Genomic DNA, 14,406 nt, shown 5'->3' with positions numbered 1-14,406 from the left:
CATCCCAGACACCCCTGATACTTTTCCAGAGCCAATTTCAACCGGTATTGACCCCATTCTTAAATCCTAGGGACTGAATTGTCAGTGGTGGCTCTCGCTTGGATTCGGGGATGACGAATTTAAATAGCATGCCTGTGCCTGTAGCAACACAACAAAGGAGCCCAGCTCACACTGCCACTGGAATGCCAATGCGGCACCCATGGTGATATGGCTACCAAGTTGGTCTGCAGATGGGAAGATTGCTTAATCCGCTTCCTCTTGCTGTACGACTTCATCGGCTCCCATTGAAATAGGTCAGAGCACTTCAAGACAAGTTTCCATTGGGCTCCACTGCCAGCTGGGAATGACATTCATGGTTGCACTCACCAAATAAACATCTGTAAGTGTTCTTTCTGGTGGGATTTTTAAAATTCATTTGTGGGACTTGAGCATCGCTGGCTATCCAGCATTTATTTCCCATCCCTAGTTGCCCTTGGAGAGCAATTGAAAGTCAACCATATTGCTGTGGCTCTGGAGGCACATGTAGGCCAGACCAGGTAAGGACAGCAGATTTCCTTCCCTAAAAGAACATTAGTGAATCAGATGCGTTTTTCCAACAATTGATAATGGTTTCATTGGCATCAGTAGATTCTTAATTCCAGATATTTTTTATGAAATTCAAATTCCACCACCTGCCGTGGTGGGATTGGAACCTAGGTGCCCAGATCATTAGCTGAGCTTCTGGATTAATAGTCTAGTAATAATACCACTAGGCTGTCACTTCCCCACCTCATGGTAACCTATGACACCCCCTGACATGCTCCTAAACTGCGGTTGAAGAATAAGCAGGGTTGGACTAAGAAACACCCCAACCCCCAGCTGAGATTTTTCTGTTTTTATGAAGGGGGCACTAATCCTGCTCTCAGCTACAACTCTGCTAGAATTCTATCATTGTGACAGGATCGAAATGATTACTTTAATGGCTCTGCACCCGTTTTTCCATTCTGCTGTCCCCCCACCACCCCTTTCCCAAAAAAACAACAGGGACAGAAAAGAATGAGGGGGAGGGGGGCTGTGGGAAAGAGAATTTTGTTGCTTCTTGTGTGGTGTGGAAACAATTTAGACTGAATGTTCCAGATGAGTATCCACATAGACCACGAGTGCAGTGCACCCACTGATTGCAAGTCGGACAGCAAGAATTGAAGGCACAACACTGTGGTTATGTTCAAAAAGCTCAGTTGTTATAATGCACGGCTTTGACATTTTCTGTTTTAAATCCACAACACTCACTATTCACCCAATAGTGTTCATCATAGCCATTAATGGGTAAAATGGAATTTGTGATCTGAAAAGTTCAGGAGAGATTAAGTTCAGAATGGTTTGGCAGCATCAAGACAAAGAGGAGGATTGCTGGGTGACTCAGCAAAGCAGCTCATTCAGGTTCTACTAGTTATAGTTACAAAACAGTATTAAATGAGCAATGGAAAGGACACATCACTCCTGATGGGAGAATAGGAAACTTTTCTGTAGAATTAGAAGACTGGGCTTCATTTATAGGAACTGAAAATGCCTGCTATGCTTTGTACAAACACAGATATTGTTTCAAGCATAGAAACAAAGAAAGTATGAGCAGGAGGAGGCCATTTGGCCCTTAGAGCCTGCTCCACATGACTCATTATAATCATGGCTGATCATCCAACTCAATAGCCTAATACTGCCTTCCCCCAATATCCTTTGATCCCCTTCACCCCAAGAACTTTTTCTAACTGTTTCTTGAAAACATATAATGTTTTTGCCTCAGCTACTTTCTGTGGTAAAGAATTTCACATGCTGGCCACTCTCTGGGTGAAGAAATTTGTCCTCATCTAAGTTCTGTTTCGTCAGACTGTGACCCCTGGTTTTGGACACCCCAACCATCGGGAACATCTCCTTTGCATCTACCCTGTCTAGTCCAGCAGCTGCTGCGGGAAGAAGCCTAAAACAGACAATGTCATGGGTAATAGATTTTTACGGTCTGGAAGAAAAAGATTACAGCATATAGTTGCTATTGGTGCACTTTTGGATGGAGCTAAAATTCATTATTTCTTTCCAAAGCTTTGATCATCTCTGTTTTACACAAGAGCATTCTATCCCTTAAAGATAGATGTGTCAGGAACAATAACACCAGGTTTCTATAGAGCCGAGTGGCTCTTGTTTGGTGCTGGAAAGAAGAAAGTTGTGCCGAGTTGTTCACTTGCATTTATTTCAATGCCCCCTTCAAGTGCAATGATGGGTCATGGCCAGGGAATTGGGAGGGGAAATTTGGATTTAGTGCCATTTGGCACAGGCCTGGGTAAAATTATTAGCGTTTAGAAAATTATTAGAAAAGCCCGTGCTTTTCACTAGTTATTCAGGCTGTTACTTTGGAGCAGAGCAGAGGAAAATCTATCATGTCAATGTTTCAAAACAGGGCAGTTATTGAGCCTTCATTATGGTTCTTAATAGAAGGAAAAAGAAACAGTGGTGAATTAATGATTGCAGTATCAAGTGTCTGGATTCTGACCATGTACCAAGTGACTTCACCAGGTGTGTATACTGAGTGCAGTTTACAATGTTCCTGTGATTTCCGCTATAAAATCCACACTGTATTTATGCCTGCCTAAATGACATTCTATTTTGCTGGCTCCTGTTTTATTTGAAATCCCAGTGTTGCTGAATTTCCACTTAGAAGCTGAATGTGACAGAAGTGATGTAGAGGTGCCGGCATTGGACTGGGGATGGGCATAGTAAGGAGTCTCACAAAGGGTTGTCTGGACTCGAATGTCAGCTCTTTTCTCTCCTTACAGATACTGCCAGGCCTGTTTAGATTTTCCAGAGTTATCTGTTTTGTTAAAGTCCAACGAATTTATTTGGAATCACAAGATTTTGGAGTAGATTCACCTGATGAAGGAGCAGTGCTCCAAAAACTAATGATTCCAAATAAACCTGTTGGACTATAACCTGGTCTTATTGTTTTAGAAGTACACAGAAGCTTTGTCAGGATCCAAAAACAACAGCTTAAATTTACATAGTGGCTTTAATGGAGCAAAATGTTTCAAGGTGCTTCAGCAGAAGTGTTAATCGCTGCAAAATGCAGCAAAAAAAAACCAAGATGACATCAGAGCAAGGCGACTTCTTGCAAGCTGTTCCCAGCATACCTTCTAATTCTACCTTTTATTATTGTTACACTCTGCACTCTCTCGTTTCCTCCCCTATGAACGGTATGCTTTGTCTGTATAGTGCGCAAGAAACAATACTTTTCACTGTGTACTAATACATGACAATAGTAAATCAAATCAAATCAAATCAAATGTGATACTGAGCCACATAAATTAGGTCACATGACCTCAAAGCTTGGTCAGGGTGATAGATTTTAAAAAGTGTCAAGGGAGGAGAGAGGGTTAGAATGAGGTACTAAGCAACTGATGGCAATGCTGTCAGTGTTGGAACAATTAAAATTGGGATCAGGTAAGAGACCAAAATGTGAAGAGTTCAGGGATCTCGGAGGGTTGGAGGTTCCTTTTTATTTGTTCACTGGATGTGGGCACCACTGGCAAGGCCAGCATTTATTGTACATTCGCAATTGTCCTTGTGGAGGTCATGGTCAGCCCCCTTCTTGAACCACTGCAGTCCAGGTTTCATACGTAGACCCAAAGCGTCTATTAGAGTTCTTGGACTTTGAGACAGCCACAGCGAAAGAACAGCAATTTGGTTCCAAACTAGGATGGTGTCCGATGTGAAGGGTGACTTGCGGATGGTGGAGTTTCCCTGAATCTGCTATCCTTGTCCATCTAGACGTCATGAGTTAGGAACATGCTGTCAAAGGATTTTTGTAAGTTGCTGCAGTACATCAGAGAGTGCACACAGTTGTCACTGAGAGAATATGATCACAATTTTGAGTTGTGACTTGTAGTTGATGAATAGGCTTTGGGGAGTCAGAAAGAATTCTGGGGGCGGAATTTTCCTGTCTAGTCCACCATGGGAATTGTAGCAGACAGACCATGCAACGGTCCATTGACTTCGGACAGCATTTTCCAGTCTTGGGGCAAGAACAGCTAGAAAATCCTGCCCCTAGTCTCTGACCTGCCTGGTTTAGCACAGTACATATGTGGATGGTCCAGTTAAGTTTCTGATCAATGATGATCCCCCCGAGCATTGATGACTGGGGGATCAGTAATGATTGAATGTCAAGAGCAAGTGGTTAGACTCTCTCTTGTTAAAGATGGTCATTGCCTGACACTTGTAAGGTGAGAATGTTACTTGCCGCTTATTAATCCAAGCCTGAATGTCTAGATCTTGTTGCATGAAGCGATAGAATGCTTCATTATGACTATTCCTATTGTATGCGCTGATGAACAGCTAGATGTCAAATTTGACATTCTTGGCAGCCTCCTTATTGGGGTGTAGGGCAGTGAGACAACCAGTGACAAACAGGTTGGGACATTTTCTGATTATATTCAGCATCTGTGCTAGGACCCCAACTATTTGCATTATATTAGTGATGTGGAAGAGGGAACTGAATGTATTATCTCCAAAGTTGCAGATGATACAAAGTTGAGTGGGAGGGTGAGCTATGAGATGGATGCAGAGATGCTTCAGCGTGATTTGGACAGGCTGAGTGTGTGGGCATATGCATGGCAGATGCAGTATAATGTGGATAAATGTGGTTATCCACTTTGGTAGTAATAATAGGAACATAGATTATTACTTGGATGGGTGTAAATTGAGAGAGATGGATACTCAGCAAGACACTGGAGTCCTCACGCAACAATGGCTGAAAGTAAAGGCGCAGGTACAGCGGGCAGTAAAGAAGGCAAATAGTATGTTAGCCTTCAAAACGGGCGGATTTGAGTATAGGGATAGGGATGTTTTGCTGCAATTGTATAGGGCGTTGGTGAGGCCACACCTGGAGTATTGTGCACAGTTTTGGTGTTCTTATCTGAGGAAGATGTCCCTGCTGTAGAGAAAGTACAACAAAGGTTTACCAGGCTGATTTCTGGGATGGCAGGTCTATCATATGAGGAGAGACTAAGTTGGTTAAGATTATATTCGCTGGACTTGAAAAGAATGAGAGGGATCTCATAGAAACTTATAAAATTCTAACAGGGTTAGACAGGGGAGATTCAGAAAGAATGTTCCAAATGGTGAGAGAATCCAGAACTAGGGGTCATAGTTTGAGGATAAGGGGTAAACCTGGTCAAACTGAGGTGAGGAAAAATTTCTTCACCCAGAAGATGGTGAATGTGTGGAATTCACTGCCACAGAAAGCAGTTGAGGCCAAAATATTGTGTAATTTCAAGAAGAAATTAGATATAACTCTTGGGGCTAAAGGGATCAAGGGATATGGGGAGCAAGTGGGGGATTAGGATATTGAATTCGATGATCAGCCATGATCAAAATGAATGGCAGAGCAGGTTCGAAAGGCCGAACAGCCTTCTCCTGCTTCCAGTTTCTAGGTTTCTACGTTTGCACTTAGCCACAGTTGCCCATGGGTGAGTCTGATGCAGTCGTAAAAGGGTGTCATGTAGGTGGACTCATTGGGAGGGCCCCAGTACCCAATGCCAGTGATCTGTGTTGGGAAATGGGTGGGGTAACATGCTGCCGATGATGTGTGGTGTCCTAATGTTCATGGCGGGGAGGGATGGTGGGGACTATCAGTGCACTGTAAGATCGGGGCGCCCATCCAAAATGACGCTTGAGTGCTTTGCAACTGGGCTCAACGCGCATGTTTAGCTAGCCTCACCCACCCATCCCCCCCAAGCCCCCTGCCAGCATTCTCCGAACCAGAACGCAACTCTCCACTCTCCCAAAAAAATGACTGTGTGTGGGACAACTGAGGTCTGGACTGCACCTGACAAACCATATGGATCACTCCAGTTTTCTCATTATTATGACATTTCTTTTGGGAAAATTCCACCCATGATATGGTTTTGACAGCATTTGGATTGATTGCCAGTTTTGACAGTAGTCAGAGAGTTTGCTAAGGTGGTCATTAAGAGAACTGTTAATGTTCTTGAAATCTCTCATTCGATAAGCACAACAGATGTCAACTGAGTAGATGATCTTGCATCTGCAAGTGGCTAGCAGGTCATTTATGTATAGGTTGAACAGGGTGGGGACCAGTGCTGATCGTTGAGGTCAGTCATTTAATTGCCTCTTCCATTCGGGCCCCATATGGACTCAAAATAGAACAAAGAACGAAGAAATAGTCTTTTGAAGAAGAGAAGCAAATGCTTCGTGATTGCTTGAGCTGCAAACAGTAGGGAAAATTGTGCAATTTTAAGCGAAGATCCCATTTAAACCTTATGATGGAATGAAGGTCAATGATAAAGTAGCTGAAGATAGTTGGGCTCAGGACACTATTCTGCAGAACTCCTGCTGTGATGTCTTGGAACTGAGATGATCGACCACTAACACCGAAGACCATTTTGCTTTGTGTTTGGTGTGAATCCAATCAGCAGAGTGTTTTCCCCCTGATTCCCATCGGCCCCAGTTTTGGGAGAGAGTTTCTTGATGCCATGCTTAGTCAAATTTTGTTCTTGATATCGAGGGCAATCACTCTTACCTCAGCCCTGGAATTCAGCTCTAATGTTCATGTTTGGACAAGCCTTTAATGCAGCCTGGAGCCAAGTGGCTCTGGCTGAACTAAAGTTGAGCATCGTCGAGCAGATTATGAGTAATTGTCACTTGCTGAAGACAACTTCCATGACTTTGCTGATAATTGTGAGTAAACTATTGGTAACTGGCTGGGTTGGAATTGTTTCTACTATTAACTGAGTAAGTCCTGCAGATGGGAACCTGAATTGTAGCTCCAATGTACAGGAGGATGAGAATCAGGAGGTCATGGATAAGGTTTCTAGGTCGTGGCAGTGTATTGGCAGGTGGGAGGGTGGTTTGAAGTGTGTATACTTTAATGCGAGGAGCATACGCAATAAGGTGGATGAACTTGCAGCCTGGAGAGGTGCCTGGGAGTTGGATGTTGTGGCCATTTCAGAGACATGGATAGAGCAGAGACAGGAATGGTTGTTGCAGGTTCTGGGTTCAGATGTTTCAGTCAGAGCAGAGAAGGTGGTAGAAGAGGGGGAGGCGTGGCACTGTTAGTCAAGGACAGTATTACGCTGGCAGAAAGGACGTTTGATGTGGACTTGTCTATTGAGGTAGTATGGGCTGAGATTAGAAACAGGAAAGGAGAGGTCAACCTGCTGGGAGTTTTTTATAGGCCTCCAAAAAGTTCCAGAGATGTAGAAGAAAGGATTGCAAAGATGATCCTGGATGGGAGTGAAAGTAACAGGGTAGTTGTTATGGGGGACTTTAACTTTACAAATATCGATTGAAAAAGCTATAGTTCAAGCACGTTAGAGGGGTCAGTTTTTGTCCAATGTGTGCAGGAAGGTTTCATGAGTATGTAGATAGGCCAACAAGAGGTGAGGCCACATTGGATTTGGTACTGGGTAATGAACCAGACCAAGTGTTAGACTTGGAGGTAGGTGACCACAATTCGGTTACGTTTACCTTAGTGATGGAAAGGGATAGGTATATACTGAAGGGCAGAAGTTATAGCTGGGGGAAAGGTAATTATGAGGTGATTAGGTGAGATTTAGGATACATAGGTTGGAGTAGGAAACTGCAGGGGCTGGGAACAACTGAAATGTGGAGCTTGTTCAAGGAGCAGCTACTGCGAGTCCTTGATAAATACGTACCTGTCAGGCAGGGAGGAAGTAGTCGAACGAGGGAACTGTGGTGTACTTGGCGGTTGGTGACTAGTGGAGTGCCGCAGGGATCGGTGCTGGGGCCTCAGCTGTTTACCATTTATATAGATGATCTGGAGGAGGGGGCTGAGTGTAGGGTAGCTAAATTTGCTGATGACACAAAGATGAGTGGAAAAGCAAATTGTGTGGAGAGTGTGAAAAGTCCACAGAGGGATCTGGATAGGCTGAGTGAGTGGGCGAGAACCTGGCAGATGGAGTACAATGTTAACAAGTGTGAGCTATCCACTTTAGCAGAAATAATAGTAGGAGGGATTACTATTTAAAAGGCGAAAAGCTGCAGCATGCTACGGTGCAGAGGGACCTGGGAGTCCTTGAGCATGAGTCGCTAAAACCCTGTCTGCAGGTGCAGCAGGTGATCAAGAAGGCGAATGGAATGCTGGCCTTTATAGCGAGGGGGATAGAATATAAAAGCAGGGAGATCTTGCTGCAACTGTACAGGGCACTGGTGAGGCCGCAGCTGGAGTACTGTGTGCAGTTTTGGTCGCCGCACTTGCGCAAGGATATTTTGGCCTTGGAGGGAGTGCAGAGGAGGTTCACTAGGCTGATACCAGAGATGAGGGGGTTGGACTATGAAGAGAGACTAAATAGACTGGGTCTGTACTCGTTGGAGTTTAGAAGGATGAGGGGGGATCTTATAGAGACGTATAAGATAATGAAAGGGATGGATAGGGTAGAGGTAGAGAGATTCTTCCCGCTTAGAAAGGATAGCAGGACTAGAGGGAACAGCCTCAAGATAAGGGGGGTGCAGTTTAGAACGGAGTTGAGGAGGAACTTCTTTACTCAAAGGGTGGTGAACCTCTGGAATTCTCTGCCCGTTGAAGTGGTGGAGGCTACCTCACTGAATATATTTAAGACACGGGTAGATAGGTTTTTGACAGACAAGGGAATTAAGGGTTATGGGGAGAAAGCGGGAAAGTGGAACTAATCCACTTCAGATCAGCCATGATCTTATTGAATGGCGGGGCAGGCTCGAAGGGCTAGATGGCCTACTCCTGCTCCTATTTCTTATGTTCTTATGTTCTTATGTCCTGCTTTTTGTGAACAGAACTTACCTGGGTAATTTTCCACATGTTTGCATAGATATCGGTGTTGTAACTTTACTGGGAAAAACCTTTGCTAGGTGTGCTGGACCACAAGTCTTCAGGATTATTGCCAGAATATTATCAGAGCCCATAGCCTTTGCAGTATCCAATTCCTTCAGCCGTTTGTTGCTATCACGTGGAGTGAATCAAATTGTTTGAAGATAAGACATCTGTAATGCAGATGCAAGGTCATCTACTCAGATGACATCTGCTGTGCTTATTGAGCGAGAGATTTCAAGAACATTAACAGTGCTCTTAAGACATCTCCACACGAGGGGGCAGAGATGGGTCATCCACTCAGCACTCCTGAGTGAAGATGGCTGCAAACGCTTCTACTTTCTCTTCTGCACTGATGCGCTGTGCTCCATTATCATTATTGATTCGATGGATTATTCATGGTAAATGTGTGGGGTTATGGGAATAGAATGGGGGAAAGGGCCTGGGTAAGGTGCTCTGTCAGAGACAGTTGGTGCAGACTCAATGAGCTGAATGGCCCCCTTCTGCATTGTAGGAATTCTATGATTCTATGATTTGGATGTTTGTGAAACTTTCTCCTTCCAACTGGCCCAAAACCCATGTAGACAGTTACTGCTGTATTAGCATGCTTGCATTTTTCTTCTTCCTTCTCCTCTTCCAGTAACTAAGATAGAAAAGGGATTTTCTTTACTTTCCAAAATCCTGGAAGTTTCAGAAAATGCCTTTTACAACCTCTTTGCGCTCTCCTCCCTGACATTGAATGATCTATCCTCAGCAAAGGACTGAAGTTCAGGGCAAAAGATCATGAGGCACTCAGAATTACACAGTCAACTCTCAGGTAACACATCGACCCGGTCCAAGGAAATGGGTTGTTGCTAGTCCCAGTTGGTTAGATTTTGTATTATAATGCACACTACGAGGTAGTCTCAGTTATTCTGGATGATGTGAGACTGTCAGGTTGATAAAAGAAATGCCTCTGCCAATCGGAGTCCAATTGCCACCTAATCTATACTCTCTTCTCATGCAGTACAAATTGCTGTTCCCTTTAGAATTGTTATTTTTGTGAATCTGTCCTTCTCCTTTTTCAGCAATACAAAAGCTAAACAGTTGTAGGTGAAAAAGATGAACATCTCAGCAAAACAACAGTTTGGATATACCAGGAGACAGCAACCTTGCGGGGAATCTATGAGAACTAGATGAGAGATCAGGAGCTAAGGAGGCAGGACAAAGAAAATAAAGTTCAATTACTGATAGATGTTAACTTTTTAATGTTGGCACATCAGCAATCAATTGCCTCAATCTGCCTGAACTGGCCATTGAGATTCAGCAGATCCAGTAAAAAGTGAAGAAGATTCTGCAGGGGAGTTGAAATTGGTCGAAGAGGATGGGCTATGACTATACAACTGCAAGATATTTGATTCACAGTCATAGAGTCATGGATGTTTACAACATGGAAACAGACCCTCCCACCCAACTTGTCCATGTTGTCCCTTTTTTTAACCCCTAAGCTGGTCCCAATTGCCCACATTTGGGCCATATCCCCCTATACCCATCATCCCCATGTAACTGTCTAAATGCTTTTTAAAAGACAAAATTGCACCCACATCTACTACTGCTTCTGGCAGCTTGTTCTAGACACTCACCACCCTCTGTGTGAAAATATCACCCCTCTGGACTCGTTTGTATCTCTGCTGTCTTAGCTTAAACCTATGCCCTCTACTTTTAGACTCCGCTACCTTTGGGAAAAGATAATGACTATCTAGCTGATCTATGCCCCTCATTGTTTTATAGACTCTATAAGATCACCCCTCAGTCTCCTACGCTCCAGAGAGAAAAGTCCCAGTCTATCCAACCTCTCTTTATAACTCCAACTATCAAGTTCCGATAGCACCCTAGTAAATCTCTTCTGCACTCTTTTTAGTTTAATAATATCCTTTCTATAATAGGGTGACCAGAACTGTGCACAGTATTCCAAGTGTGGCCTTACCGATGTCTTGTACAATTTCAACGAGACGTACCAACTCCTGAATTCAATGTTCTGACCAATGAAACCAAGTATGCTGAATGCCTTCTTCACCACTCAGTCCACCCGTGACTCCACTTTCAAGGAGCTATGAATCTGTACCCCTAGATTTCTTTGTTATGTAACTCTTCCCAATGCCCTACCATTAACTGAATAAACCCTGCCCTGGTTCAATCTACCAAAATGTATCACCTCGCATTTATCTAAGTTAAACTCCATCTGCCATTCGTCAGCCCACTGGCCCAATTGATCATGATTCCATTGCAATCCAAGATAACTTTCTTCACTGTCCACTATGCACCAATCTTAGTGTCATCTGCAAATTTACGAACCATGCCTCCTATATTCTCATCCAAATCATTAATATAAATGACGAATAACAGTGGACCCAGCCCTGATCCCTGAGGCACATCGCTGGTCACAGGCCTCCAGTTTGAAAAACAATCCTCTACAACCACCCTTTGGCTGCTGTCATCAAGCCAGTTTTGTATCAATTTAGATACCTCACCCTGGATCCCATGAGATTTAATCTTGTGCAACAATCTACCATATGGTACCTTGTCAAGGGCCTTGCTAAAGTCCATATAAACAACATTAACTGCATTGCTTTCATTTATTTCCTTGGTTACCCCTTCAAAAAATTCAATCAACTTTGTGAGACATGATTTTCCACTCACAAAGCCATGTTGACTGTCCCTAATCAGTCCTTGCATCTCTAAATGCCTATGAATCCTGTCTCTGAAAATACCTTCCAACAACTTACCCACCCCAGATTTGATTTGAGTTATTATTGTCACATGTATTGATATACAGTGAAAAGTATTGTTTCTTGTGCGCTATACAGACAAAGCATACCAATCATAGAGAAAGAAGGGAGGGGATGCAGAATGTAGTGTTACAGCCATAGCTAGGGTACAGAGAACATCAACTTAATATAAGATAGTTCCATTCAACAGTCTGATGGCAGCTGGGGAGAAGCTAACTAATTGCGAGTACCATTAATAATTAACGTAGGGAGATCATAATGCCTTGGATGAATATGTAATGATGTACATGTAATATATGGATCATGGTTACTTGAACAAGGCAATGGTGACTTGGCAAAGATTGTGAGGGAGAGGTGCCCTCCAAGCTGGTCAGTTATGAGGCCTCACAGAAGTTCATCTTATTGGGCCTAACTGTCCTCTCTTCAACCTGAAGCTCATGGGTTTGGTTGTGTGAGTCTCTGTGTTATCAGGCCAGGAAGGGCTATCTCCAATTTGCCCAAGTGATAAATATTGGGGTAACTAAGAACCAAAATGAATGTGCAGCACCACCAGGCTCCAAACTACATGCTTCCTGTAGAAAAGAAGTTAGTAGGGACTAAGATGAAGGGATTATCCTTCCATGGAATCATGGTGGTGAATCTCATCCAGTACTTAACTGTGCATAATGCCCTTGTGATTTATTTCATTACATAAAAAAAACACCATATAAACATAAATTGTCTTTGATATCTTAGATTATGCAAATCTGTAAGACTGTAGAGTATTCTTTTTGTGGCGTGGTCGCTGTGGCAATGTCAGAAGCACGGCTGCCAATTACTACTGTCACCATCTTGCATGGGACACCTTCAAAACCATATTCTACGTGCCACCAGACCAGCAACATAGCTGCACGATGATTCATTCAACTGCACACAGCAAAAGCCCAGGGCCACAGTCACTCAATTCTCTGAAGTTATTTTTTCAGGAGCATCTTGCATACAATCCAAGCTTTTTGGGTTTATATTAGAAATGACTGGAATTGCCAAACCAAATGGCAGGCTTTTAGTTTTCAGCTGCGAGCAAGAAGGTAAGTTTTCCAGCTACCTTATTTCCTTATGCACAAGTTATTCCGTGCAGTTACCGACAATGTGATGCGCCGACAGATAGATCAAGGGTGCATACCTTCTGGACATTAAAATAACACTTGTATTCCAGGGAAGTCACTGAGTTCACTGCAGCTCAGCTGGGCAACTGTCCTGAAAGAAGCTTTATTGAACAGTTCGAATTTATAGCTGACTGAGCTGAGCAAACATTTACACAGCTTTTTCCCAGACTCTTACATGTTCTCACTTCGAAGTCATAAAAGTATCAAGTTACATTGATTGGCTTGCTGCTGGCAAAACATTCATTTTTCAAGATTTTCTTTTCATCTTCGCAGCGTGAAATAGGGAAAAAAAGTGACCCGTGTCTCACTCCTTCTTGAGCTGTCTGGCTGACACAGTCAGTCTCTGTCTCTCTTCCATTGTCTAGCTAGTGGGACTTTCCACACCAGGTTCCACTCTTATCTATCCAAACATGTCCAGAGCAATTCCAGCAATACCTTCAAATCATTACCCCTTGAGTCTCTTCCACCCAGAAGAGCAAGGTCACTAGATGTATGGGAACCACATCTACCTGCAAGTTCCTCTCCAAGCTACTGAGCATCCTGACTTGGAAATATATCACCGTTTCTTTACCATCACTGGGTCAAAATCCTGAAACTCTCTCCGTAACAGCACCTACATCACGTGGACTGCAATAATTCAAGAAGGCAATTCACCACCACTTTTCATAAGGGCAACCAACGATGGGCAATAAGATAGAAAATGCCGGATAAACTCTGCAGGAAACAGAGTGAGCAGTTAAAGTTCATGATTCTTCTTAAAAATGCTAGCAGGATACATGGAAACATTCAGGGTAATCAGGCAGAGTCAACATGGTTTTGTGAAAAGGAAATCATGTTTAAACAATTTATTGGAGTTCTCTAAAGAACTAACGTGCAATGGATAAAGGAGAACTAGTGGATGTACTGTACTTAGATTTCCAAAAGGCATTTGATAAGGTGTTTATTGGGAGCGATTCTCCCAAAAGTGCTGAATTGCTGGGAAAACTGGTCTCAGTCATGACTGTTTTCTCAGTGCAACTTCTCACCTGAATCTCCCACTCCGGTCAATGTGGAGGTCACAATCGAGAATCTCATTAAAAACCTGGGAGGGCTGGGCCTATTTGCTCCGGAACTCTACTCATGCGCAGTGGCCCCGATCTGTCTGGTTCAATTGCTGGCCAGCCACCCATCCCCACCACCACCCATGGCCATATCATGGCCCCCACTACAATTTCTAGGCCAGCCCTGACCCTGCAACAGAGCGCCCCAGGCCAACCCTCCACAGCGGTGACCTATCCCCCCTTACCCTGGCAGATCCTACCCCCCACTGCCCTCTGCTCAGGGTCAGACCCCCCCTCCCCCCCAGGAGACCCCACCCTGGCAGACCACCAACCGCTCCCCCCCCCCTACAGTCCATCCTGATTGTTGTCCTCTCTCCAGCCCAGACCGATCCAAAATCGGAGTGGCAGCAGGAACCCCCTACCCCAGCCTCTATGCCCTGTCCCCAACAGATCCTGCCCCTTGGCACTGCCCGATGCCCGGTGGACAGTGCCAAGGTGCTCCCTGGACATGGGCACTTTGTCACTTGGGCAATGCCAAGGGGCACAGACCAGCACTTCTTGGGTGCCCATGCCCAGGAGGCACCAACCCTCCCACCACCTGATCCCGT

Source organism: Carcharhinus amblyrhynchos, chromosome 1 (genome assembly GCF_965287045.1).
Source record: "Carcharhinus amblyrhynchos chromosome 1, sCarAmb.v2.hapA, whole genome shotgun sequence".
Classification (NCBI taxonomy): domain Eukaryota; kingdom Metazoa; phylum Chordata; class Chondrichthyes; order Carcharhiniformes; family Carcharhinidae; genus Carcharhinus; species Carcharhinus amblyrhynchos.
This window is presented reverse-complemented; position numbering follows the sequence as displayed.